We start from the raw sequence: 27,697 nt of genomic DNA on the forward strand, positions 1-27,697 counted from the left end.
GTCTGCTGCGCAAGTCACGGGTGGCGAGTAGCGGCATCACTACCCTTCCCAATACTGTGAATGTGCTATACAGCATGTTTAAGGAAGTCAGAAGTGACTGCCCACAAGTAAGGAGAGGGACAGGGGATCCAGTTTTGGGGCATGTCCAGTGTCCTGTGCTCTGAGCTGGCAGCACTTGGAGCTCTGCAAGCAAGGTCACTGTGCTCCTGCCGCCTCTGCATCGCTCAATGCGCTGCTAGGAGACTGGCATACATGGAGTTCTCTCAAGGAAAAGAGAACCCTCCTGTGTGGATGACGTGCATCGGGCATCTTGTTTAGCACTAGTTGCAAAGAGAACTGCTCCAGAGCTCACCAGTATCGCAGGAGTGTGCTGAACAGGAGCACTCACAGCTATCGCTGGTTTGGAAGGACAACAAAGCCCTACTACTTTCTAAAGAATTTCTAAGAAGGTATTTCAAATAGAATATTCTAAAGTATATTAAAGAAGGTATTTCACTTGAGCGTTATTACTTTTTAGGAATTAAACATTAAGTTTGTGTCGAAGGAGATCAGTTAAGCGGAAGTGTGGTGGCTGAGTGAATATATCTCTGCTAGAAGCTGGAATTTCAGTTAAGAATGGCCATGGCAGGAGTACCTCACACATTTATGCCTCTTCCTGGCCCAGTGAAAATTAAATGGTCCCAATGAATAAAGGGATTTCACGTCTAAATGATAGCTGCTTGTGGCAATACCATGTCTACGTACCGTAAGGCAGTGAGGATGGCAGATGTTTGTGGAAAAGATAAAAAGGTCACTGTAAGGGAGAGGCTATATGTGTTGCGCATGGCTCCTCATGCTGTTGCTGGTGTGTGCCCATTTGAGTTGATGAGGGGGAGGAAGGCCAGTACAAGGTGCCGCCTCCTTTGCTTGGGAGGGCGAGGGAGTCGGATTGTGTGGTGGAGGAGATGAAGAGGATCCTGGAGAAAAAGGAAGATATGTGGGAAAGAAAGGAGAATGAGAAGTGTGGATGGAAGAGAATCATTGTGTGTGTGGGAGATTGTATTGGAATTAAGAAAAGGGTGCTGAGAAAGAAAGGAGAGTTGTTGTACTCGATCCTGTGCAGGTGATGGAGTGTTAGGCAGAATTGCATGAGGAACCCTCTGGGACCACCACATACAATTAGCACTACAGGTGTAAGCAAAACCAACCTTTGGTATAAGTCTGTACTACAGTTTTTGGTAGCGAGCTGAGCAGTCAGGCTTATCTCAAGAGGGAATGTGAGCAGTAAAAAATGTTACACAGAGGTCTTACAATCATAGTGGTTCAAGCAGACACTTACTCTCAAGGTTTCTTGGTAAAACACTTATTAATTTATTACACAGTCATTTAGAAAACATTCACTAGAAGGTGGCAACTTAATATCATACACAAACACACTTCAGTACCAAACCAATACGTTTCTGAGTAAATTAGGCTCCCATGAAATAGGAGCAAAATGGCATTTCCGTCACTTTAAATAGGAGCACAAAGGCACAAGTTAATGAAATAGATCACAAATACTTTGTTAGGCAGTTGTAGTTCACTAGAGGACTCGATTCAGTTCAATAGGCCTAGGCCAAAGTCAATGGGCTAGTATCTTGGATGAGAAAGAGCAGTTCTTGTAGTAAACGGTAAAGTCTTTGCCAAAGTTCTGAGAAGTAGTTTGTAAGAAAAAGAATCATATTTTGGGTCGCAAGCTGATTAGGCCTGCAAGTTGGGAAATTTTCACAAACTTTCACTGTGAGAGGTAAATTCTCTCAATTGGGTTTGCACAGTACCTTAACATGAAGAAAAGATACAGCTGAAGACGTTGGTTCCTGAAGATCTCACTTTTCCAGAACCTCAGTCGTGGGGACAAGAGGGAGGATGTAGGGGGACTCCTGCACTGCACAAGGACTGTTCAAACTAGCTGGCAAAATGGAAGATCTTCGGTTCGAGTAGCTGTTGTCAAGCACACAAGCTGGTGTCCTTCCCCCTGGTTAAACCTAACCAGCTCCGAGAATGGTATCCAGGTGGCTTACAAGTCGATTGATCCCACCAACTCAAAGGAAGAAGTCGTACTTGAAGGGGCTTCTCTGTTGATATGAACTTGACAATTCAGACCTGCAGCAGGCCTTCATTGGGCAAACCAATGGTCCAGGAGTTGCAGCATCCGTCCTCTTCCAGCTCCTCTTCGGTTCTTTCATTCCAGTGGTCGACTCTGCCTTCCAAGTCAAGAGACTTGCCTTTTAAACAGTTTTATCCCTTTCATTCCAGCCTAGCTGTCACTCACCCAGTAGGGTGACCTGTCCTTGCCAGACAGTCAGCCAGTTAATCACACCAGAGTGCACATGGGTCTCCTAGGAGACTAAGAACAGGGAGTTTCAGGCACCTCCCTTACTTCCTGCCCAACCCAGACACTCAGGCACCAGAGGCGGTCTTCAGTCCTGAAGCCCGCCAAAGACGTAAGAACAAAGGGACCAAACCTGGTTTGGCGCACAGAGACAAACTCTAGAAGGACCTTTCCAAAAAGAAACGACAAAAAAAGAAGACCTGGACATGGTTAAACAAAGGGGTTTAAGGTGCTATCTTGAAAAACATGTCTCCCGCGATTTTTAGCTACCGGTGTTCGCGATCGGGAAAAATCATGGTAGTTCATTGTAAAACCACTGCCACCAGCCATTTCAATGGGAAAGAGTACCATTTGACTGCTATATGAGTTTCTAGACAAAGAGGATACTAGGTAACCCCTCCAGCACTCTATAGGAAGATAGTGTGTGCTGGGTCTACGAATTTAAAAAGACTAGTAAAGTCAATTTAACCTTATATTCTCTGAGAAAAAGTAGTTGATCCCAGAGAAGGAATTTAAACCTTTTGGATGTCTAAAAAGACCTCCATGTGTCACTGCACTGAGGGTGCAGTGTAACACACATGAAAAGAGGATACCTATGGAGTTATCTAAAACTCCATAATCAAAGAACACAAGAGTAAAACACACATCAAAACACATGAAAGAGTGGGAAAAAGGCTCACGCTCTTTCCAGGTAAAAAATGAAGTCCTCAAAATCTCTCTAAGGTGAAGGGAATTAGCACATTTATGAGAATGCTCCCTAACATGGAGGTGTTGAGAGGAGTGGTGAGAATGTGTGGAGCTCAAGTTTGGAATCTGGGCAGAATGGCGTTGATCAAACATAAGTGAAAGGAGCAAAACATGCCTTTCAAATGTAAGTACAATTGTGTAGAAGTTGAGGAAAGGAGATGTGTCCTATTGAACTTTATTAGGCCATGGAACCTTTTTTTGTGGAATGCTGTGATGAAACGTTTACTCTGTAATCTAGTCAGTTGGGAGTTAGAGAGATGCTGACTGGAGCTGGGGCTCAGTAAGACAGATTTTCTTGCAAATAAATAAGCAAAGAAATTACCTACCTGTGTCTGGGCTTGCATTTTTTCACAAGTCATAGTGTGAAGTACACGGGGAGAGAAGCAGAGATACAATGGCACTGGGAGCTAACAGATGGGAAAGAAAGGGCAGGCCATTTGCCAGCAAGGGATCTAAAAGCAACAAAGGAAGGACACACATGGAAACAGATCACCCAGTGTTTGGCTAGGTGTGTGTGGATGGTGAGTGGATTTAGGTGTTGGGGAGGAGCCATTCCTTGAAGAGGAGACTCTTAATCTCCTTCCTGAAAAGTGGAAGAAAGGGGGCAAGTCTGGTGTTAATGGGGAAAAGGTTCCAGGGCCTGGGGCATAGACAGTAAAATGGCCTGTCATCTCCTTCTTTCCCTTGAGTTTATCCTTGCTTGCTGTTTTTTGTTCAATATTTTTGTCTATAATTTCATCTCCTCTCTGTTCTCCCTTTTTGCTATCTGCAATATTATCTTTTAATTCTTTTCCCCACACGTTTTTTGTCCCTTCTTTTTGGCCAGACAAAGTCCCAACATCATCTATTTCATTTGAATGTTCACTCTCTTTCCTTTAAACTTTCTTTTACATCAAGCCCCCGCCACGTCCCTCTACTGAGCTTCTATCGTGCAAATAGTGATTAACTGGCAGCACCATCGCTCGAAACGAAAAGAAAGATAATGGCAGATATATGTATGCCACTATGTATGACAGCTATGTGTATGGCAGTAGGCATTGTGCAATTACAAATTGCATAGTGATGCATAGAACAGGTGAGTACCGTTGTCACAGTAAGACTTCTATTAGAAAACAATGACTATGGAGCTGTATCGGAATTGCAGGCGTCATAACATGTATCTTTCTTTATACACTGTCTTCAATCGGTTGTTTTACTTGGTGTCCAGTGGTGTGAGGATCTTCCAAGAACATTAATTCCTCAGTATCCCACCAGAACTCCAAAACAATCATTTTCTGTCCCTGACATTCCATTCGAAAGGCCCCATTTAAAAGCTAGCTCCATTGGGAATGTAGCTCCCTTAGTTAGGACTTCTAACATCCCACAGAAGGCTCAGTCCCAACCTTCTGCCAACCACAAGTGGGGCAGTCACACATGTGTTTAAAAAACTCTGGTCTAAATTGTTGGTGGAGGCCCATCTTCTCGATGCTCTTGCGACTTTAAGGCGTGTAAGCGCCACACATATCCCAGTGAGTGGTTTGGAGATAAATGTACTCGTATGATGAGAAACTGAAAACGCTCTAAGTGTTCCCCTGCTGATCGTTACCATCGGTGGGAGGGATGCAGATGGCAAGTTGTCAATACAAATTGTCGCGCAATTACTGCATATTGCAGTTATTTGCATGTCAATTTTACTTTGCTGTAGAGCGGGATCATTTTCAAGTCATCCTGTTCGGTGTGACTGCTCCGCCGCTGGGAGGTTATCAAGGTTGGCTGTTCTGTTTGCAAGCATCAAATCACGGAATCCTCTGGGGCACTGGTCCTGTTGCACACGTCGAGCAAACATCAGCTCTGCTAGCAGTCTAATGCAGCGTTAGTATCACAGCCAGCGCAATAACATGACAAAAACAGCAGGCATGCTACTAGGACTTCGGGGTCTGCAACACTCTGAACTGATGGGTGGCTGAGTCTCCCCTTGTCTTGTGTGACACATTCGGCCAGTCAATGTTTTTAGCCGATGGCACTTGTCAAGCCATGATGTGTAGGCCCGTAGTTGCAATCTATGTATAGCACTATTGGCTAGCAAGCTGTGGTCTTTGTGAAATGGCCCGACATAGTATGTGCCACTTGTCACTGTCATATATCGAGATTACAGTGAGGTGCACACTGAGTGCTCACTTCAGGGATCCACTTGGAAACCTTCAGTCACCGGCTCTAATCTCAGAAGGTCAAACCTAGCCTTAAATCCTTCTGAGATCGTAAATGAAGATCACCAAACCGTGCGATATGTGATGAAGTGCTATCTACAGTTGACGAGAAGAGGTTCTAAATGGAGTCTGCCTTCTGTGATCGCAGTCAGGTGCCTCAATCTATGGCTGATGGATATATTCAAGAATTGGATAGAAGGGTCTTTTTTTGGCATGTAGTGCGAACTTGGGGTCAACAGGCTGAGGTGCAATATCTTGGGGTGGGGGGTCAAGAGAATGTATCCTGACATCCGGAGCAGAAGAACATTGAGGACTAGGAGGATGGAGGGTGAGATGAAGAGGCCAAACAGATGTGCAGCACTGAACCACTAAGTAGCAATGAGGACAGGAGAGAATGCCTGTGTAATCCCAGGAGAGGCGAGAAGGGGAGAGGAGGAGCTAGGTGAGTGAGTGAGGCCAAGCAAAGCTGCAAACTCCATGTCCTGTCTCTCGAGGTATTGGGGGAGGGCCTGGGGGGGGGTCACAATGGCATTTTGCCATCACAAACATCATGACGCTAGGCCCAGAGGTGGTATATGGGGATCCCATGGGATCCACAATGCCCCTGCCCAGAGCAGAGGTCTGGCTCAAGAAGGAAGCATGAACATCAGCCTTTTTTAAGGGATTCACGAGTGTATGTTGTGCAGCATTGTTCTGATGACTGGTTGTCCCAGGGAAAACGTGTAGTGCACAAAACCTGCTGTAGCTGCGGGAATGTGTGGGTCTGGTTCAGTAGTGTTCTGGGCTTGGCAGTGAGCAAACCATGAATGTCAGTTCTAAGATTGAGAATGAGCACTGTAATGACTCGGACCAAGTTAAACTATGGCTCCATGAGCCTATTGCTTTTCCAGGTGTACACAACAAAATCACTGTAGTGAAACAGCCACAACAATGCATTTCTTATCACTCACAGGTGGACCTGTTCAGAAATAACTCAACAGGAGGAACAATGGCTTTGTAAATGCTGCAAGTCTGTTAGTTAGGGTGTAAATGTTAGAAGTTGGTGAGAAAAAGCACAGAGGTATTGAAAAGAGGATCTTGTGGAGGAAAGAAGATAGGCAGTGGAATTATTCTAGTGGCAGAAGGCTGGCAGGGGGAAAGGACATTCAAGGAGGTGGGCAGAAGTTGTGAGAAGGAAGTGGGTGGAAGTTGTGAGGTGGCAATGGCCGAAGTCATGAGGAAGAGGCTGTCAGAAATTGTGAGGAGGGGGTAGGCAACTGTTGTGAGGAGGAGAGTGATGGGAGTAGGGTGGTGGAATGAACACAGGAGAAAAGCTTTACTAGAGTTGTGAGGCACGAGTTAGGATTCCTGAGGAGGCATGAGGACAGAACATCCTGGTTCAGGTTGGATGAATAATCAGGAGGATACCTGTGAGGAGTACAATGCAGGAGATTGTAGGAGGCAAGGAGAAGGAAAGCAAAGGGATCAGAGATAGTACCAATGACGTACAGGATGCGAGAAAGGAGGGTGGGGAGAATCAGAGAAGCATTAATACAAAGTCCTTGTAGCCCCTCTACCCAGAACAAACAGGGCCAATAACATGTTCTATGGGTAGGTTTCCTGTCAGAAGGGTCTACAACAACATTTGATCTCACTGTACGTTTCACAGAGGAGAAATACCCAATTGCATATCAGTCTGCTCCCACCCACCTAGGCAGTACATCACCAAAACGCTAGGCAATTCTCCTCTGAACAAGAGTCCCAACAGCAACCACAAACATGCGTTTCAGCCTCTATGCCCACATTAGTGAGTGAAGCTGCTTCTCTAATCACAGTGAGCAAGGGGTCCATATTTGGATTAACGTTGATAATTTAGGGTGAAAGACCAAGTCTGTTAACATGCACACAACTGTCTGGTTGCAACTGTACATGGAGAACGAACACTGCCAAAGACCTGTTATATGGGTAGGTTCCCACCCGGGAGGGTTCACAACCACATTTTAGTTCACAGTACCTTTCACAGAGGAGAAATATCCAATTGAAAATCAGTCTGTTCCCACCCACCTTGGCAGTCCAGCACGGAAATGCTAGGCAATTCTCCTCTCAACAAGTGTACCCACAGAAACCCCAGGCAGTTGTTTCAGCCTTGTTGGGCATCATCGGTGATGTGATGCTGTGCATCCCTAAGCACAATGAGCATGTGGTCCTGAGAGAAAGAAATTCCATATAACAGGTTATATGAACCATGTTTGTTCTCAGTAGAGGGTCTTATACACTCTTGTTAATTTGTCAATTTTGTAATACTTGGACTTTCACCCTAAGTCACCAGGGGTAACCCAGACATAGAGCCCCTGCTTGATTCCATAGAACAGAAATATCTATGCTTTCTGGGCAGACATATGAAAAGCATCCACTAGATTGTCGGCATACACCTAAGCCACAGATTTAAATGGCACAGACCACAGAGATTTTGAAAATCAGGTTTGGCAAGCTCAAGATTTTCACTTTTCAGAATTGCAAAAAATGATTTGTATTTCAGGCGTGCACACTCGAGTCAAAGTAACACACACTCCTATCTGTTTACGGATAATGCATGTTAAAATTCTCAAAAATATATCACAACTGATAAGATGGCGTGGTAGGTCAGAATCAGTAGACGGACAATCAGACATTAATTTTATAAGATGTATTCTCCCTTCAGATTCAGCAGACCTTATCTTTCTTTAAACCCGTACTACAAACCTTACTCTATGCAAAGGAATGTCAAAAGGGTGCTTGTCAGGATGTCAAGATGTCATGACATAAAGTAAGTCTTCTGTCTAGAAATCCTATTCTAATTGACTTTCTCTCCCTAATCTACAAAAGAAAAACATACACAATCAAAACATATTTTTGAGCATAGATCACGGAAAGGGATGGCTGCTGGATTTTGACCCCATCCCCACCTGTCTCTCTTCATTAAAGTCCCTTGCTTATTTTTACAGTCCTGAGGCTCTCTGCCCACTCTGAGGTTCTTTGGTTCTTTCCCTACACCAGGGCTTGTCTCAGTCTCTCTTCCCACTATGGGCTCCTTGGTGATTTCACCACACAGAGGCTTGTCTCAGTGTCTCTACCCACTCTGGGGTTCCTTGGTTTTCCCTCCCCACTAGGGCTTGTCACAATCATTTTCCCCACCCTGGACCATTTCGGGTTTCTCGCTGGTCTGGGTCTTTTCACACTCTCTCTTCCTTTGATAAGAAGGATTTCTAAAATCAGCCCCTGTGAGAGGATTTTTGGAGGCCACTATAGATATGGTGAACAGGGAAGACACTGAGAGGTTAGCCAATACCTAATCAAGGTAGCTGAGCAAGTAGTTAAGGCTTAGTCTCAGGAAAAGTGTGAGAGTGCTCTAGGGCCACAGTGAGTTCAAACAAAACAACACAAATAACCAAGGTTAGATGGTACCATTATTTATCAGGCCTTTAGGAACACATTAGGAATATGACAATCATAGTTAAGTAATGTAAATCAAACACCATATAAAATAAATTAATTGACATTTCAGAATGTGCTTAATACAAAAGACCATCTTAGTCTCAAAGTTTGGAACAGGGATTTCAACCTATATATACACACTCAGTTAGAAATCCCCAACACCTGTTGGAAGATCGTGATAGAGATTGGACATTCTCATTTCACAGGGGGTCGCTTAAGACAATATAAGACCCATGTGCACATCAGTTTGAAGTTTTACTGGTCAGGTATCCTGATATGAAGAACTTAATTCAGACATGTGAAATATACCAGAAAACCAATGTGCATATTCCCTTGCCTACCCCTTTGAACCCTTTACCAAAAATAGAAGTGTCTTTCTCTGTGATTTGGATGAATATCATTGGACTGTTGAAAACCTCTAGACTGGGTAACAAATATGTCCTCGTAATCATTGATTACGCTACCCAATACCCAGAGGCATTCCCCATGTGGAACAACACAATCCTGCAGATTTTAAAACATCTATTGCCAAATTATGCCAGTGTTGGTTTTCCAAAGGAAATTCTAATGTATCATTGATCCAATTTTATGAACAAACTCAAGGGTGAAGTCAAGGAATTGCTCCATATTGCCCCCTTCAGAACCTCAGTTTACCACCCTCAAATTAACAGATTTGTAGAAAGATTTAACAAAACACTTAACATGATCCTAAGAAACTTGGTAGACAAGAAAAGGAAGAGGCACCTGTTCCCCTCTCACAAACAACTACCTGATGGGGAGAGCAGATGAAACCTGTTCGAAATCTAGTGTATACTCACATGGAAGAAGCCCAAGTACATCAAAAGTCTACTACGACAAAAAGGTGAACTTAAGATCATTTTCAATAGGATAAAATGTATTAGTCCTCTTACCTACCTCTGAAAATAAACTTGTCTCAAAGTGGCGTGGGCCATGCAAAATATTAGAGCAAACAGAGGCCCGTACCTATACAATAGCCCAACCTTACAGGAAACAAAAGACCCACCTCTACCACGTAAATCTCTTAAAAGAGTGGAAAGAATATCCTTCAGCAGCCACTTACTCAATACTGTCTTGTTTGCTTTAGTACCTGAGGAAATAGACAATTTTGAATTAATTCCCCAAGAGCTATCTAGTCAACAAGAACAAGACTTAAAAGATTTAGTCACAACATTCCCTGAGAAACCAGGGAGATGGCAATGCACATATCATTATCTCACAACTCCAAAGGGAAAGGTTGTCCATTTGAAACCATATAGATTCCCGGAAGCCTTTAGACAGATAGTGGTTGAGGAAGTGAACAAAATGCTAAGTGCAAATATTATCGAACCCTCTTCAACACCATGGTCCTCCCCTATTGTATTGGTCACAAAACAAGATAAATCCTGGAGGTTTTACATAGACCTCCGAGAGGTCCACGCCATCTCTGAATTTGATGCCTATCCCATGCCGCGCATTGAACAATTGATTGATAAACTCAGAAATACCACCTTCCTATTAATCCTAGATTTAAGCAAGGGGTACTGGCAGGTCCCAGTACATGGACCTGATAAGGAAAATACAGCTTTCTCGATGCCCCTGGGACTATTCCTGTTCAAATTCCTCCTTTTTCGATTCCACAGGGCCCCTGCCACTTTCCAACGGCTTATGGACAAGATATTAGAGCCCTACTCTGATTTCTGTGGGGCTTGTATTGACAACATAGTCCTTTATAGCAAGACTCAGGAAGACCATCTTTTCCATCTCTTTACTATTATGAGAGCCATCAGAGAAGCCGGCTTAACTGCCAATCCACCCAAATGTAAGCTGGCTCAATGAGCCATGAAATACCTTGGCTTCTTTGTAGGGAATAGCAGTGTCCAGCCTCAACGAGAAAAAGTGGAAGCCGTCCTAGATACCTCCAAGCCTAAAACCAAGAGCGATCTCAGAGCATCCTTAGGATTCATCGGTTATTTCCGTAGGATTATCCCTAATTTCTCAGACAGAACAGATAGGTCGACAGACAAATTAATGAATGCCGAACACCAGAAGATTCATTGTACTGATGAGGATGATGTATGTTAGAGCAGCTTTGAACAAACCCTGTGCCAGAACCCGATCCTAAAGGTAGTTGATTTTTAAAAAGAGTTTGTATTACAAACTGATGCCTCTCTTACAGGGTTAGGATCAGTTTTGTCAGCAGTTTGTGATGGATTAGAACACCCTATCCCATTCACTAGTCCACCCACATGAAAAAAACTACTTTGTGTTACAATTAGAGGCTCTTGCCATCAAATGGGTCATCACCCATCACTGTTGGGAGGAAGTTCACAACCATCAAAGATCATTTTCCATTAGTGTGGATAAGCCAGCGAAAGGACTCTAACCCTAGAGTCATGCAATGGTTCCTAGACATGCAACCCTACTGTTTCACTGTGACACACCCAAAAGGTAAAGACAAGAAGAATGTTGATTTCCTTTCTCGGTTTCCCTGTCAAACAGATGTGGCTACATCGCATAGGGGAAGCCATGTGAGAAACCGCTTGTCCCCGGGGATCTGTCATCCAGGTCGAAAGGAAATAGCCATCCCTTTTGGATCCAGTTCATTGGGGTGGACCAGTGCGGGAGGATCACCTTGATGAGGGGTCTTCAGGGAGTGGGTTTGGGGCACCGGATGGTGAGACACAGTATCCCCTTCCTTATAACACCTTTACCCCATAGGATATTTAGGAACTCCAACACCCACCTTTACAACGTGAACACTTTCTCACAGACAGCCCGCTATGAGAGAAACCAGATTAATACCCGTGCCGTATACCTGACTTGTCCCAATACACTAGTCAGGCCAGGTCAGGCAATTACTGACTATTACACACACCTGGCCTCCATTAAGCTTCCCCATATGAATAAAAGGTGCAGCACGAGAGCACACTCTGAGCAAGGCAAAGCACACGAGGAAACAGCAATTCCAAGATGCCATTTTAAAAAGAGGAGAAAGACAGCAAAACAGAAGGGGATTGCAAGGAGGGAGGTTCCCTTGAATTTTCAATAAGGAACCATTGCTTTCATTAGCCCTCGAGACTGGAAAGCGTAAGACCAGGAAAACAGGCTGAAGAATCCTGAATTGTGTGTCAGAGATACCCGGGGCCCTCCCGCATCAAGAATCAATGTGGGGAGAATTACCAGCTGCCGTGGTACTGTTCTTGGCTCGAAGAACAAAGCAGTGTCAGTGAAATCAACACAGCAGGTGAGTTGGGGAGACCAACACAAGACCAGTCTGTGTTGAAGCCAAGTTTACAAGTGGCAGCATTGTATGGTGGGTGCTGGAACGAACATTGTTTGAAATAAAAGATGCAAATAAAGTTGAACTGCTGATGAGTGATTGAACTTTGAAACAAAGATACGATACCTTTGACAAATTGGTACGCCACTGTGTGGGTGCTCAATTGTAAGTCTTTGTAAGGTATCCAGCTGAAAAGTGAAACATTTGCAGAGAATTATGAATTGAAGTGGTCCTGCAATGGTTCAAGCAAAACCCTGCGCACAATCAAAAGTCTTATATGTTGGTAGAGTAAAGAACATATGTGGCAAAATTGATAAAGTTGGTCCGAGCCCAGCAGAGGGAGATCAATTGAAAGCTTTGTGTTATGGTGGGTCAGATCCCGACAGAGGGGGATCCGAGGTGAAGCAAAAATCACCGAGAAGGTTTTGTGTTGAAGTGGGTCTGAGCCTGGCAGAGGGAGACCCGAGGTGAACAGAAAATCACCCGAGAATGTGTACATGGGAATCCCTAAGGAGAACACATTTTGCTGTTTGTCGTTTTGCATCAGGCCCTCTGAGAAAGAGACTTTGAATAGCAAAGAGGCTTTTGCACAGAGGCCATGATGTTGAAGTTTCGAACTGCACCCTCGTGCTAGAGTAACCATAGGCTGTGCTAAACTCGAGATTGCCACCTTGTCCCGTGCGGAAAACGTGGGGAAAGGAAGCCAACGCTTGAAAATCCTGAGATATCATTTATCAAACACTTTTCTTTTGCATAATATTGTTTCCCATACTATTTGTATTTAGTTTTAAGGATTGGCAATAGGCGTATTATTATAGGCCCTTTTATTTTGACAAGACACCACTAAGACAGCGTTATTATTATTATTTGATGGTCGTAGCCTGCTCCCATATTTATATTTAGGTTGAGATAGGCATTTTTCAAACCCAATTGACGTTCAATAAACACCCTTGAACTGTGTTCACTTGTGTCTGTCTTACTGTTTGATACCATGCCTTTCTCATAACAGTGGTGGTGCTACTTATGGTTGCTTAGCTTACCATCCAATAACAAGGGGGGTCCTGGGAGTCCCTCTGCCGGCCAATAAGTCCCTGGTTGCGAGAGTCTTACCCAGATTCTTTAGCTCACTATCTCTTTGACAGAGGAGAAATATCCATAACATATCAGTATTTGTCCTGCCCTGGGGCAGTCCAGCACTGAAATGCCAGGCAATTCTCCTCTGAACAACTGTACTGAGAACAACTCCAGGCATGTGTTTCAGCCTCATTGGGCCTCATCAGTAGGGTTGCCCTGTGCCTCTCTAAGAGCAGTGAGCAAGGGGTCCACATCTGGATTACCCATTTAACTTAGGGTGAGACCCAAAGTTACTTTAATTATGCAAAAACAATGAGGGTCCTAGGAGTCTCTCTGCCAGCCAATAAGTCATGGTTTCAAGAGTCTTACCCAGATGTTTTAGCTCACTCACTATTTCTTTCACAGAGGAGACATGTCCATAACATATCAGCCTTTGTCCTGCCCTGGGTCAGTCCAGCTCCAAAATACCAGGCAATTCTCTTATGAACAAGAGTACCTACAGCAACTCCAGGCATGTGTTTTGCCTCATTGGACCTCATCAGTAGGGTGAAGCTGTGCCTCTCTAAGAGCAGTGAGAAAGGGGTTCATGGCTGGATTACACTAGTAACTTAGGGTGCGACCCAAAGTTACTTTAATTATGGATACAAAGAGGGGTCCTGGGAGTACCTCTGCTGGCCAATAAGTCCCACATTCAAGAGTCTTACCCAGATTCTTTAGATCACTAGCTCTTTCACAGAGGAGACATATCTGTGACATATCAGTTGTTGTCCTGCCCTGGTGCAATCTAGCACCGAAATGGTAAGCAATTCTCCTCTGAACAAGAGTACCAACAGCAACCCCAGACATGTGTTTCACCTCATGTGGCCTCATCAGTAGGGTGGAGCTGTGCCTCTCTAAGAGCAGTGAGCAAGAGATCCATGCCTGGATTACCTTAGTAACTTAGGGTGAGACCCAAAGTTACTTTAATTATGAAAAAGCAAGCAGGGTCCCGGAAGCCTCTCTGCCAGCCAAGTCCCAATTTTGAGACTCTTACCCAGATTCTTTAGCTCACTATCTCTTTCAGAGAGGAAAACTATCCATAACGTATCAGTCTTTGTCCTGCCCTGGAGCAGTCCAGCACTGCAATGCCAGGCATTTCTCCTCTGAACTAGAGTACCGACAGCAACCCCAGATACGTGTTTCGGCCTCATCAGTAGGGTGGAGTTGTGCCTATCTAAGAGCAGTGAGCAAGGGGTCCACGTAATGGATTACTCTAGTAACTTAGGGTGATACCCAAAGTTACCAAAATTATGCAAAAACAAGGGGTATACTGGGAGTTGTAGGGTATTTTGTGGAGATTTGGGGCCTGACGGTATTTTCTTACCGCCAAAAAATAACTTAGCAACAATCACTCCTTGTATTCAGATTGGGCCATGTACAACAATAATACAGTGGACATGCATTATTTCAGCACACAGACATGCGTATTTGGTATGCGTGGTTGGTATGCGTGGTTGGTGGTATTATGGTGAGCATAATTCCCTTGTTTTATTTGTGGCCCCAATATCCTGAACCCCTTATTTTTGCTTAGATTTTTCATGTAATCACTAGAGAGACCTCAGGCTTGCATTTCAGGAACACCACATTTTCATTTTTAGTGTGCCACCATGGGCAATTTCTCTCTGTCTTATCTACGGCAGCGAGCTATCATGTGGTATTTTCACTATCTTATATACGGTAGTGAACTATGTCCCGGGCCTCCCTTTTTGCCGACTCATAGACCTCCGACAAACTACAACACACACAGCTAGTTATAATTGCTAATACTGAATTACATTGTGCACCCGGCTGCAGCAAATTTGACGTTTAGCTACCTTGAAAATGACAATTGCACTGTCTAAACATCTCCCCACATCATCAGCAATGTATTGGTAAATATAAAACACACCACCCGTCTGCTTTCAAATATTTTTGTGTATTATAAAAGTTGCATTTAAACACAATCTCACTCTTTACAGAAATAAATAAAATAGCATAGTAACAGCATTGTCTGTGATACACTGAAAAGAGAGTGGCGGAGACAAGAACTCAATTTGCAACATTAAACATGTGATTAAAGCACAGGAATCTCCTTTCCTACACTGACCTCGTACACACTCAACCCCCACACTTCTGTAATTACCTTATCTGTTCAGCATGAGTTTTCTTCAGCTGTTCTCTTTCTGAATTTGGCTCCCTTGAAGATTAACCCCAGTGAAAACAAGCGTCTTCCGTTCTCAAACCGGGGTTATTGCCTGGAATTCTCAGCTTTTGCAGCAGGAATGCTTCAGCCAGGAAACAGGTCCTTGTCCCAGCTCTGCCAAATCCAGACTGTCCTCCCCCTCTCTTCAAGCTCCCCCAGAAAAACTCTCATCACTGCCTCTAGCATACTTGCTATGACGCTGCTCCAATCAGAAATCAATCATACCCTCTCCTCCCTCACTACACAATGGCTCATTTCTACAGTAATTATTTGTAACCAACTGATTTCCTGTTCCTTCGAGCCCTTTTGCTTCCTGTAGTTATGTGGACAGAGCAGCAGAGAAAAAGAAAAAAATGAATGTGCGTTTAAAAGTTCACTTTCAGAGTAGGCCTAATTCTGCAGTGGAGACACATTTTTATTAGTGGGTTATGTTAAATGCAGTTTTATTAGTCAGGTTATTTATTAATAATGTTAGTTATTAATTTTCAAATGTGTCTCTTGCACCATAGGCATTTCAGGTGAAAAATAGTGTGCATTTTTGAGTGTGCACGTGTGCTTTTAACTGTAAAAATAGATTTCTTAGCCTGTGCCATTTCTTCACTCCCCATATTGCTAATAATCACTTCACATCCTTCTGATATACTTGGGTCAGATTTCAAACCACAAATAGCATCTGTGGCATCAGGAACAAACGGTTTACCTGGACACATATAATTTTGTTCTTTAAATTTTACACATGTTTCCAGGTTTGGTATTAAATAAACTTCAGGTTCCCATGACTGAAATGCCACCAGTCTTAATCTTAATAAATGTGTCCTCTTGCCAAAATCCCACGTTGTGTACCCACTTTGTTTGGTAAATAAGTTCAGGGGCTACATATGGGATGCATAGCAAAAATCTGATTTCTAGTCTTTCCAAGTCCACATATAACGGCATTGCATTACCCATTTCGAATGCAATTTTTACCTGTATTATATCAATTTCCCTCCTGGTCAATCTTTCTATCATTTGACAAATAATATCCTGCGAAACAAAATACAAGGGGATATGTCCTTGAATCAATTGTGAAACTGCAGTTTGAACTTCTCTCATATAATTCGTTAATAGTCTATCAACAGGACTCATTATGTTCAATATTTCATTTAAAGTTCTGTCATGCTTAAGTATTATTTTAGTCGCCCGTTGCATTACATCCGCTTGTTCATTTAGAATGATTGCAGTTTCATTTATGAATCTTACTTGTTCATCCAGTCCCCCTCTAATTCCATCTAATGTTTTTTGTATTATTTCTAGGTCAATACTCAGTTGTTGCGCTTTAGTACTCAGTGTTCCTACCGAAATAGAATTGGCTGTTGATATTGTGGTACCTATTATGGCTCCAACTATAGACATTACCAATGATATCGCGAGCATCACCGCATCACCGCACCTCTCTTTCCTCTCTTCTTCTTAATGTCTGCTGAATTCACGAATGTTTTTTCCAATTGCATTAATATATCTCTTATTGACTGCTTAGTGTCCTCTTTTCTTATTTCCAGCCACTCTTTAGTCTGTTCAATCTTAATTCCGGTATTGTTCAAGTGTTTTTGCAGTAGCAATTGCTTTATAAATGGCTGCCAATTCCGCCACCTGACTGCTCCTATCTCCAATCCTCATCCCTATACTGGGGAAACCTTCACATGTCAACCAGACATTTCCTATTCCTGCCACTAATTGTTTATTACTGTCATTTTCAATGTGAAAAGCACAACCATCCACATATACAGTTGGCAAATCCTTGCATGTTTTTTCATCAAAAGCTTTGTGTGGTGATTGTTCAAATTCCTGCAAACTAGTTTCCACTTCCATTTCATTTGGTATTTGCTCAGCTGCACAGTCATGTAAGTCAGATAACCCTTGAGCAATTGGGTTCTTTTTATTTTGTCCATATCTCACTTCTACGGGAAAACCTTGTAATGCCAGCGTCCATGAAGTGATTCTGGATTGCGCTAAATTACCTGATCTAATTCTTTTACTCTCTAAAAATTGCAAAGGTTGATGATTTGTTTCAATAATCACCTTTTCTCCCTGAACAATGGGGCGGAAATGTTGTAGTGCCCACACAGTGGTTAATAGGGCCTTTTCACATTCATTAAATTTCATTTCAACTTGGGAAAATGCCTTACTTGCATATGCAATGGTTTTGTGATTCAAATCGTGTTTTTGTGATAACACTGCTGACATACAATGTTCAGAAAAAACCTATTTCTATAAAGAAATCCCTGTCCTTTATGGGGTATGCTAAACATGGTGCCTTTACAAGACATTCCTTTAATTTAGCCACTGCATCAGACTGCTCTTTTTCCCATTTCCAGGGAGTATTCAGTTTAAACAGTTTAGTCAATGGTTGAGTGATTTCTGCATAATTTTCAATGAACTTTCTGTTATAGCCTGTCATCCCTAATAAACTTTTTACTCCTTTCACATTTTTAGGATCTTTTAATCTTTGTATGGCCTCTATTTTCTTCTTTTGTGGATTTAGCCCATGTTCAGTCACTTCATGCCCTAGAAAGTTCACTTTTTTCTTGCACCATTGTGCTTTTTGCAAAGATACTTTGGCGCCTGCTTTCTGCAATTGGCCAAGTACATGTCGTATTTCATCAAAATGGCTTTTCAGGCTTTCATTTTTTATCAGGACATCGTCCACATAAACTATTGTTCCTCTTTCCGCTGCATCCGGCATGGCCTTTCTCAAAAATAAGCCAAATTCACTCCCACTATTGATGTACCCGAACGGAGCTCTAAGCCAGGCATATTGAGTCCTGTCAAATGTAAAGGAAAATAAATGTTGTATCTCCTCTGCCAATTGCACGCACCAATATCCAGAGGTGAGATCTAATGTGGTAAATACATTTGAACCATGTACCTGAGCTAGGCCCTGATCAATGAATGGCAGTGGCCATCTAGATACTGGTACTCTTTTATTTAAATCTCTCAAGTCTGCACACAGCCGCCATTGACCATTTGGTTTTAACACACCTAAAATAGGTGTATTGGATGTGCTATGAATGGGCCTGATGATTCCCCGCGATTCCAAATTTTTAATAATCTCTGCCAATGATTCTAAACATGCCAGCGGTAGTCTATACTGGCGTACAAACACTGGGTTTCTGCTACACCCTTCTGGTAGTGTGGCCACATGTAAATCAGTTAAACCACAATCATAAGCATCTTTTGCAAATACATCCTTAAACTCCATAAATATCTCCCTCAGATTGTCCCTATCTTCATTGCTTTCACACGCATTCGCTAAGGAGATCTGCTCTTCTACCATTTTGGAAAATTCTGGAAAATCTTCTGGTAAGGGAATCTCGGCGCTTTCCTCTAACTGTGTGGCTGTGTCTTTTTGTAAAGCTGCCACTTTTAAATATTTTGGCATATCAGCTTCCACTTCAATGGGCTGATTTTCTGTTTCATTTTCATTTAAATTAAATATTATGCAATCCTCTTGATGGCAGCACACTGTCTCATTTGAATCATAAGGATACACAGAATGAATTTTAAATATTCCTTTGGGCTGAGAGTCCAGGTGTTCTGGCAACTCACCCTTGGCATCTACATACTTTTCAGGAATATTTCCAATGACCATGTTATTTAAATCTGCCGTATAATGTGATTTTTGTATGGCCATTCCTAATGGGGAGTTTTCCTCTAAATGAATATCCTGACAACCTTTATTATTTACCATCATTTTTACAGATCCTTCACCAATATCTACCAATGGAATGTATTCATAATCCAGGCCTTGCTGTTTTATGGATTCATTCAGGCATACAGATGCATCAGAGCCTTTCATCTGCTGTCCATGTTTGCATTTCAGTGTTATTGCAAACTGTTTTGTAAATGCAGGAATAATAGTATCTTTCCTCATTTGTAATTCGATTGCATAAGGAACCAGTTGTGCACAATGATAAGCCCTTCTTTTGTCTCCAAATTCAGGTGCCGGACCACCTAGGCATGACCATATTTTTTGATTAAGGAAATCTAACACCATACACATTCTGTGCATGATGTCATTGCCCATGTAAAATTCATTTTGTGCTCCACTCACTATCCATACATTATGGTAAATTGTTTTCTGCCCAATGCTAATTTTAAGCATGCATCTGCCTGCAATTCGGTTTTCAAAGTCTGGACTGTCCAACCCAGAAACATATTGGTTTTTAATCCTAAATCTCAGGATTTCTTCCCTCTCCATTATTTTTTGCAACAATTTCTCATTAATGAAACTCCTTTCATGTCCATGCGCTAAAGTGGCTTTTATTGTTTTAAAATAGTAATTTATACCAACATGAACCCATGGTTGCTCATCTTCCATGTGTATTTCTGCCAGAAAGGTAATGTGTTTTATTTTAATCTGTTTTAGGAGCAATATTCTGTTTGCATGTTTTCTCTTTTAAATAAAAACGCAATGTGTGCTCATCTATGCCAGTCTGCCAATTTTTCCTTGGGTCCAAGTATATTTGTACAGGTAGTTTTTCATTGTCGCTCTGCATTTTGTCTTGACACATTAATATAACAGTGACACTAGGTATGCAGCTATTCTGGAGATATACCTCCACAGCATCATTTGTTTTGGCAACGGTGTGACATTCATTTATATTGCTGTTTTGTGATTTTAGTTTCTTAGGCCTCAATGGTTTTTTGGTTAAGGACCACAGCACTCCATTCACCCCATCTATTAGAGGAGACAATATTTTCAGACAATCTGTCCCCATCAGAAATGGAATTTCACAAATAGATGTGATCAATACCTCTTGTTTCATTCTGTGCTTTCCTATTTTTATGTCAACCTCAGTTACACCTATGATGGGCACCTCCTCCCCATTAAAGTTATGCACTGGGCCTTGATTTTCCTTTACTGTGATATGACTCTGTGGGCGTCTCCCTTCATTGATACTCTTTACCAGCTCCTTGGACATAATTGTGGCCTGTGCGCCAGTGTCAATCATAGCAAAGGTGTGGCATTTTTCTTCTACAGTGATGGGTGCATAATATCTGTCCTCAACTTCCTCTAATACACATAAGAAATGTGAATTCTTACTGATTTCAGGGCTCACCTTTCTCAGGTCTTTTTCACTTTTGGCTAAACACATTGGTAAATGGAAAGACATTTTTCCCTCCTTTTTACCCATTTCTGCGCGAGAGACTTTATTCATTTCTCCATGATCAGAGGTTTTTTGGAGTGTGGCCACTGTTCGCCCATCCATCTAGGTAACATCAGAGGCCACATTACAACCTTCCAACTGAATATGTGTAACAACATCATTCAGCAATTTGTCATTTTTTAATTCTGTGCATTTGTGATCATTTAGTGTGATACCAGCCCTTTCAGCCTCTTCAAAAATATGTGGCTCAAAGAATTCTTCAGGTGATTGACTTGTACCCTCCTTGTGAGTATTTCCTTTTTCTGTCTGTGTTTGGTCATTGTTTTGCTTGCCCAGGGAAAGAGCTATAGCATCCCCACTTGCTCCCTGTCCACTGGTATTCCCCATGCATGAGTCATTTTTCTTAAATCTGTCCCTTTGTTCTTTTGGAATTCCTAATGTTTCTTTTTCATTTGTACAAATCTTTACTGTTTTATTTAGCTCTAGGTTAAACCGTACCTCTTTTTTAGAAGTATTTGCACTTTCTGTCACAAGTTCATTTACTGGCACTTTCACATTTAATCCATTAGGCATCTCAGAGTCGTTATGCAAAATTATATCAGAGCAATCTGTCATTTTGGCACTGCAGTTATCATGAGTCACTTTTCGGAAGCCCCCCGGTCATTGCTATGGCCATCAGCCCCCTCTTTGCAAGGTTGTTTTTGCGCTGTACAGAGCTTTCCTATTTGCTAAGCTAACATTTTCACTTGGGCCTCAAGGCACTGGAACCTTTCCATCTCTCTAGGATCCTCTTTCTGTGGTCTAGGTCGATATTGGTTGTTTTCTCCTTGATTGGATCTATTCTGATACCTCTCAGGTGATTGATGTCGGTTAGGATGGTTTCTGAACTCTTGATTCATTTGTGGAGGGGAGCGGGTTGCACCCATCCTTTGATTGTAGTCCCCTGGTGGGGAATCATTGTACTGACGTGGATTGTAGTTCACGTTTTGCCTCATGTCCTGTCTCTCAGATTGTGGGTACTGGCCCCTAGGTTGATTTCCATTATCAGTAAATCGATCCACGTATCGGGGCCTATCCTGATTACCATATATCATGGTGTTGGGATCAAATCTGCTCTGTGTCCCCAATGACTGGTAGGGATCATCATTTCTTTGATCTTAATTTTGTCTCTGGTTATTGTTCATACCTGCCATATCAGGCCGATATCCTACCCGGGGTCTGTCCCCTAAATACCTAGGGCTGATGTAGCTCTCTCTATTACTAGGATCATGTGATTGGAACATTGGTACAGGAAATGGCGATCTATGTTGATTACCCCTTTGTTCAGGTGTCACATTATTTTTACCTTGGCTTTGAGCAGACTCAAGGGACATTTTGGCTGACCTGATTTCCATTACTGTGGCTGAGGGTTCTTTAGATTTAGGTCTAGTATCTTTCATTTTATCACTTTCTCTACCCTGACAATAGAGTACCTCATATAGTTTTGTGCTTTGATGTACAATCTATTCAAGGGACTTGTCACGGTCAAATTCACGGACCAATTGGAATATGATGTCTTTCCGTAGCCGATAGAAGTATGCAGTTTTAAACTCATTGGAATTTGAGTCAAAAGATACATCAAAGCGAGAAAATGCTCTTTTTAAGTCTTGTAAAAATTGGCGAGGGGATGTATTAGGTCCAGCAGTAATTGTGTAAGCGACTTTCTTTGCCTCCTGCAATGACTGAAAAGGAGAAAAATGACGCCTAATTTCTTTTTCAAACTCCAACCAGGTCATATTCTGCTGTTCATTTAATCCCCTTATGATGCTGGCCGTCGGGGCATCTAAAGGTAAATGAAAATATTGTCTGTACTGTTCCTTAGGTATCTGGAGTGCTTTAAAAATGTCATGCACCGCTTCTAAGTGATCCTCAATGCAGCATTCACCTCCCTTTTTAAATGGTTTGATCAGGGCTTTAATGGATTTCATTATTTTTATGGGGCTACTTGTTGCAATGCATGGAATTGCACTATTTTGTGATTCAATCCTGTTTTCAGGTGTATGAGATTGGTGGCTGCCCCCAATGGGAGTATCAAATCCCCCAACGGCGCTGCAACCAAGTTCAGTCACCGGCCCAGTCACTGGAGCACTAGCTCTTTGGGCAGAGCTAGAATTCACCTCCACTCCATTGAATGTGGTACCCTGCCGCCTCTCCTGGGACCTGGGAATGCACATTTGCTGTTCTAAGTCCTTACACTTTTTAAGGAGTCTGTTTGCTTCTTTTTGCAAATAGTTGTTTTCATCACTCATCTTATTAATCACCTCCTGCATGTCGCACATTTGAATTTGGCATTCATTGAACTCTTTATTTCTCTTGTCTCTTTCTTGAATCATTTTAATAATTTCTTGTTCTGCACTCTGGAGATCACATTATTTTTCACAATGTTCTTTTTGTAAAATCTGCATTTCTGAAACAACCTCATCTTTATCCTGTCTCATGTGGTCCACTAAGGCTTTTAAGTGTACCGATTCTTGCTCACTATCCTCAAATTGTTTCTTGCTTTTGGATAACTGAGTATCAAAGTCTCTGCATTTTAATTGCATGTCTTTTTGGCATACATCCAATTCTGCTCTCAACATTTCCTGATTTTTACTTGCCCCATCTAATTCAGTCTTTAACCTGTTAATTAGCTGAGTATCATTCTCCTGCATTCGCAGGGACTTATTCAAAATAAACCATATTTTGCCGCATAGCCGTATTAAACAGTCTTTCTCTGCACTTTTATCAGCTGCATTCAATAATCTTGTAAGGCAGACCTGAATTATGCTGCCTTCTGCAAAAATATTGTCTAGTTTTTCTTTCTGAACCTCACCCTGAATGCGTTCACGTCATTCTAACGTGCTATTCGATGACCAAGTCCCATGTGCAAACAACTTTGCCTCTAAATATTGCACTAGGTCTGAGAATGTGGTTTCCCTTTGTGACATTCTGAAATTCGTTTTTAGTGGCACACTGCTATTATAAAATGGGTTCCCTTTAATGTGCAAATGGCAGTGTGAGACACGCTTGCCACGCCCAGTAGGTACTCTATGATCACTTTCCCGGCCTGCAACGCACCATAAATATGTAGGGTATTTTGTGGAGATTTGGGGCCTGACGGTATTTTCTTACCGCCGAAAAATAACTTAGCAACAATCACTCCTTGTATTTAGATTGGGCCATGTACAACAATAATACAGTGGACATGCATTATTTCAGCACACAGACATGCGTATTTGGTATGTGTGGTTGGTTTGCGTGGTTGGTGGTATTTTGGTGAGCATAATTCCCTTGTTTTATTTGTGGCCCCAATATCCAGAACCCCATATTTCTGCTTAGATTTTTCGTGTAATCACTAGAGAGACCTCAGGCTTGCATTTCAGGAACACCACATTTTTATTTTTCGTGTGCCACCATGGGCAATTTCTCTCTGTCTTATCTACGGCAGCGAGCTATCATGTGGTATTTTCACTATCTTATATATGGTAGTGAACTATGTCCCGGGCCTCCCTTTTTGCCGACTCATAGACCTCCGACAAACTACAACACACAGAGTTAGTTATAATTGCTCATACTGAATTACATTGTGCACCCGGCTGCAGCAAATTTGACGTTTAGCTACGTTGAAAATGACAATTGCACTGTCTAAACATCTCCCCACATCATCAGCACTGTATTGGTAAATATAAAACACACCACCCGTCTGCTTTCAAATATTTTTGTGTATTATAAAAGTTGCATTTAAAAACGATCTCACTCTTTACAGAAATAAATAAAATAGCACAGTAACAGCATTGTCTGTGCTACACTGAAAAGAGAGTGGCGGAGACAAGAACTCAATTTGCAACATTAAACATGTGATTAAAGCACAGGAATCTCCTTTCCTACACTGACTGAATATTCTCATACACACTCAGCCCCCACACTTCTGTAATTACCTTATCTGTTCAGCATGAGTTTTCTTCAGCTGTTCTCTTTCTGAATTTGGCTCCCTTGAAGATTAACCCCAGTGAAAACAAGCGTCTTTCGTTCTGAAACCGGGGTTATTGCCTGGAATTCTCAGCTTTTGCAGCAGGAATGCTTCAGCCAGGAAACAGGTCCTTCTCCCAGCTCTGCCAAATCCCGACTGTCCTCCCCCTCTCTTCAAGCTCCCCCAGCAAAACTCTCATCACTGCCTCTAGCATGATACTTGCTATGACGCTGCTCCAATCAGAAATCAATCATGCCATCTCCTCCCTCACTACACAATGGCTCATTTCTACAGTAATTATTTGTAACCAACTGATTTCCTGTTCCTTCGAGCCCTTTTGCTTCCTGTAGTTATGTGGACAGAGCAGCAGAGAAAAAGAAAAAAATGAATGTGCGTTTAAAAGTTAACTTTCAGAGTAGGCCTAATTCTGCAGTGGAGACACATTTTTATTAGTGGGTTATGTTAAATGCAGTTTTATTAGTCAGGTTATTTATTAATAATGTTAGTTATTAATTTTCAAATGTGTCTCTTGCACCATAGGCATTTCAGGTGAAAAATAGTGTGCATTTTTGAGTGTGCACGTGTGCTTTTAACTGTAAAAATAGATTTGCATCTTATATGTTAAAATCATTTTTGACTGAATAGCCTGTCTTTACTTATATGTCCATGTTAATCTGGCAACACATATAGCAATGCACCACACCCATGTGGTGATGCTGCATCAAAAAAAAAAAATTGCTACCTGTGCCGTAGTGCTGTACTCTGTGCTGTAACACGCCAAATATCCTTACAGAGTCCCTCTGATGGCCAGTAAGTCCCGGTTTTAAGAGTCTTACCCAGATTCTTTAGCTCACTATCTCTTTCATAACTGGTGAATTTCTGAAGTTTTTCTGTTTAACTTGTAACCATAATGTCCCTTTAACAATGTTTTTTCATTGAATTTCATAGATTTTCTTAGTGCAACTGAACCACAATGACCCTTTAAAAATGTTTTTTTCAGTGTATATGTATAAATATATTCAAGGAAAAAACTTTAGTTGCAGGGACGTTAAGGTGTGAACTTAAAGCAAAAAAAAAAAAAGGAAATTCAGCTAAAGCCACCTTAACTTTGCACTCAGTGTTGCGCAGGATATGACCACAATGATGACATCACAGATCACATCACTGATGACATCACTAATTACATGTTGTATGAGAACAATGATGACATTACAAATCACATCACTGATGCCATCACTGGTGACAACAATTTCATTTTTAATTTTTTTATTGTGCATTTTGGTTAAGTAAAATAACCTTAACACAAATTAAAAAGAACATTTACAAAATCACATAACATGATAACATCACAGATCCATTCTACTAGTTACATTATAACACAAAAATGTTTAATTTTAAGCAAAAACATTATACCCCAGCAAATTAACTACAGTGTAGTGATTTGTTATTGTTGTTGCTTTCATATAAATACTTGTTATCTCTGTTATGTTGTGTTTCATTGATATGTGTCCTCGTTCCATCTGCACAAGCTCATGCTAGGATTGAACTCGTGGAGATGGAATGCGGACAGTGACAGTTGATGGAGGGAGAGAAGGTGGGCCTGTTGATTAAAACTTGCTTTCCAATCATTTTCGCCTCCTGCCTCGTACTTTACATTGGCAATGAGGATATCCCCAATTTCCAGAGCGGGCCCACTGCACACCAGTTTCTGGAATAGAAGAGCGCACTGCGAATCGAGGAGTGGGGAGGTTCACGTCCTCCTGACGCCCCCATCCCGACCAGAGCATAGAGAAGCTATGCGCACCTGCAACGTCGCCGGTTGGGAACAGGCCAAGAGTAGACTGCCGCTCCACCTGCCCTGGTGTTGTAGCGGCCACAGGAGTCAGCCGCTTCACCCTCCAAGTAGGGCGGCCACAGAAGAAGTTTGGCCGCTCCGCCCCGTTCAATCTGCTGGGCGTGGAAGCGGCCAGCATCCCTTACTGCGAGATCGACCTCTCCACAACACCGGAGAAAAAGGCCGCTCCGCCCCTTTTCACTTTCATGGGCGTAGAAGCGGTTGGCACAATGTAGGAAACGTGTTAAGACGTGCCTTGAGAAAAAATACTGTATTTACTGTAGAGGAGGGAAGCAACTTTTGGTTTGTATTGCAGGAGTGAAAACATTAATTAAAAAGGATGTTTTAAGGGGAAGTGAGCAAGAGCAACTCTCAAGTACACCCCAGCAGTAAAATAGTAGACGTAATCAACATACATACTTTTGTTTTGAAGAGAGAGAGGGACAATGCAATAACCTTTGCATATACAAATTGGGAATTACACTGGAGGTATTTCTACAAGTATTGAATTGAGAATTTTGGCAAGGTTTAGATTAGGCAGCCGCAATGGCGGCAGCAACCATGCCTCCCCCACCACCTTTCCTGTCAGAACCTGGTACCCCTGTTATAAGGTGGGACAGGTGGAAAAGACTTTTTGACACATACCTGATAGCCATTGGGGGTGATAAATTTGCTCCTGCAAGGAAAGAGGCAATATTATTACACAATCTAGGGACAGAGGGGCGAAGTATCTTTGATGGGTTATCTGATCCAACAGACATAGGACAAGGAGAGGAAGACCAGTTCACAGTGGCCATCAGGAAATTGCAAGCAAACTTCGAGCCAAAGAAAAATATCACTTTCGAGAGACACAGATTCTTCTCTAAAAGTCAGGAATCCTGTGAACCAGTAGAAGCATTCATTGCTGCTTTACGCACACTAAGTCGCTCATGTGATTTTTGACCCCTAACTGACTCTCTCATTTGTGACCACTTAGTATGTTGTACTTACAACAACAGGATACAGGAAACGTTGTTATCGAAGGACCTGTCTCTAGAACAAGCAGTTGAAGTAGCCAGAGGTATGGAAGAAACCTCTTACTATATGGCCAGCATGAAGTCGGATAAGAGTCTCATTGAAGTAGCAGCAATCAAAAATGGTAGGAGACAAACCACTGGTAAGGGTATAAAGTGTTGGTAGCAACCGCCATGTCTCTTCAAATTCTTTATGTCCCGCAAGGAACGCCAGTTGTCTCAAGTGCGAAAGAAAAGAACATTTTGCTAGAGTCTGCAGCGAAAATTTGACAGTAGAGAATATATAAACACGAATCAAAAGTCCTGAACAAGAGGAGAATATAGTAGAGCAGCAAACATGGAAGCTAAACATGTCTTAGAAATTGAAGACGTCTCTGGTGGAGAAAAAGGACCGGTAGACGTTT

This window comes from Ambystoma mexicanum, chromosome 11, assembly GCF_040938575.1.
Source record: "Ambystoma mexicanum isolate Mex_15411 chromosome 11, UKY_AmexF1_1, whole genome shotgun sequence".
NCBI classification, from domain to species: Eukaryota; Metazoa; Chordata; class Amphibia; order Caudata; family Ambystomatidae; genus Ambystoma; species Ambystoma mexicanum.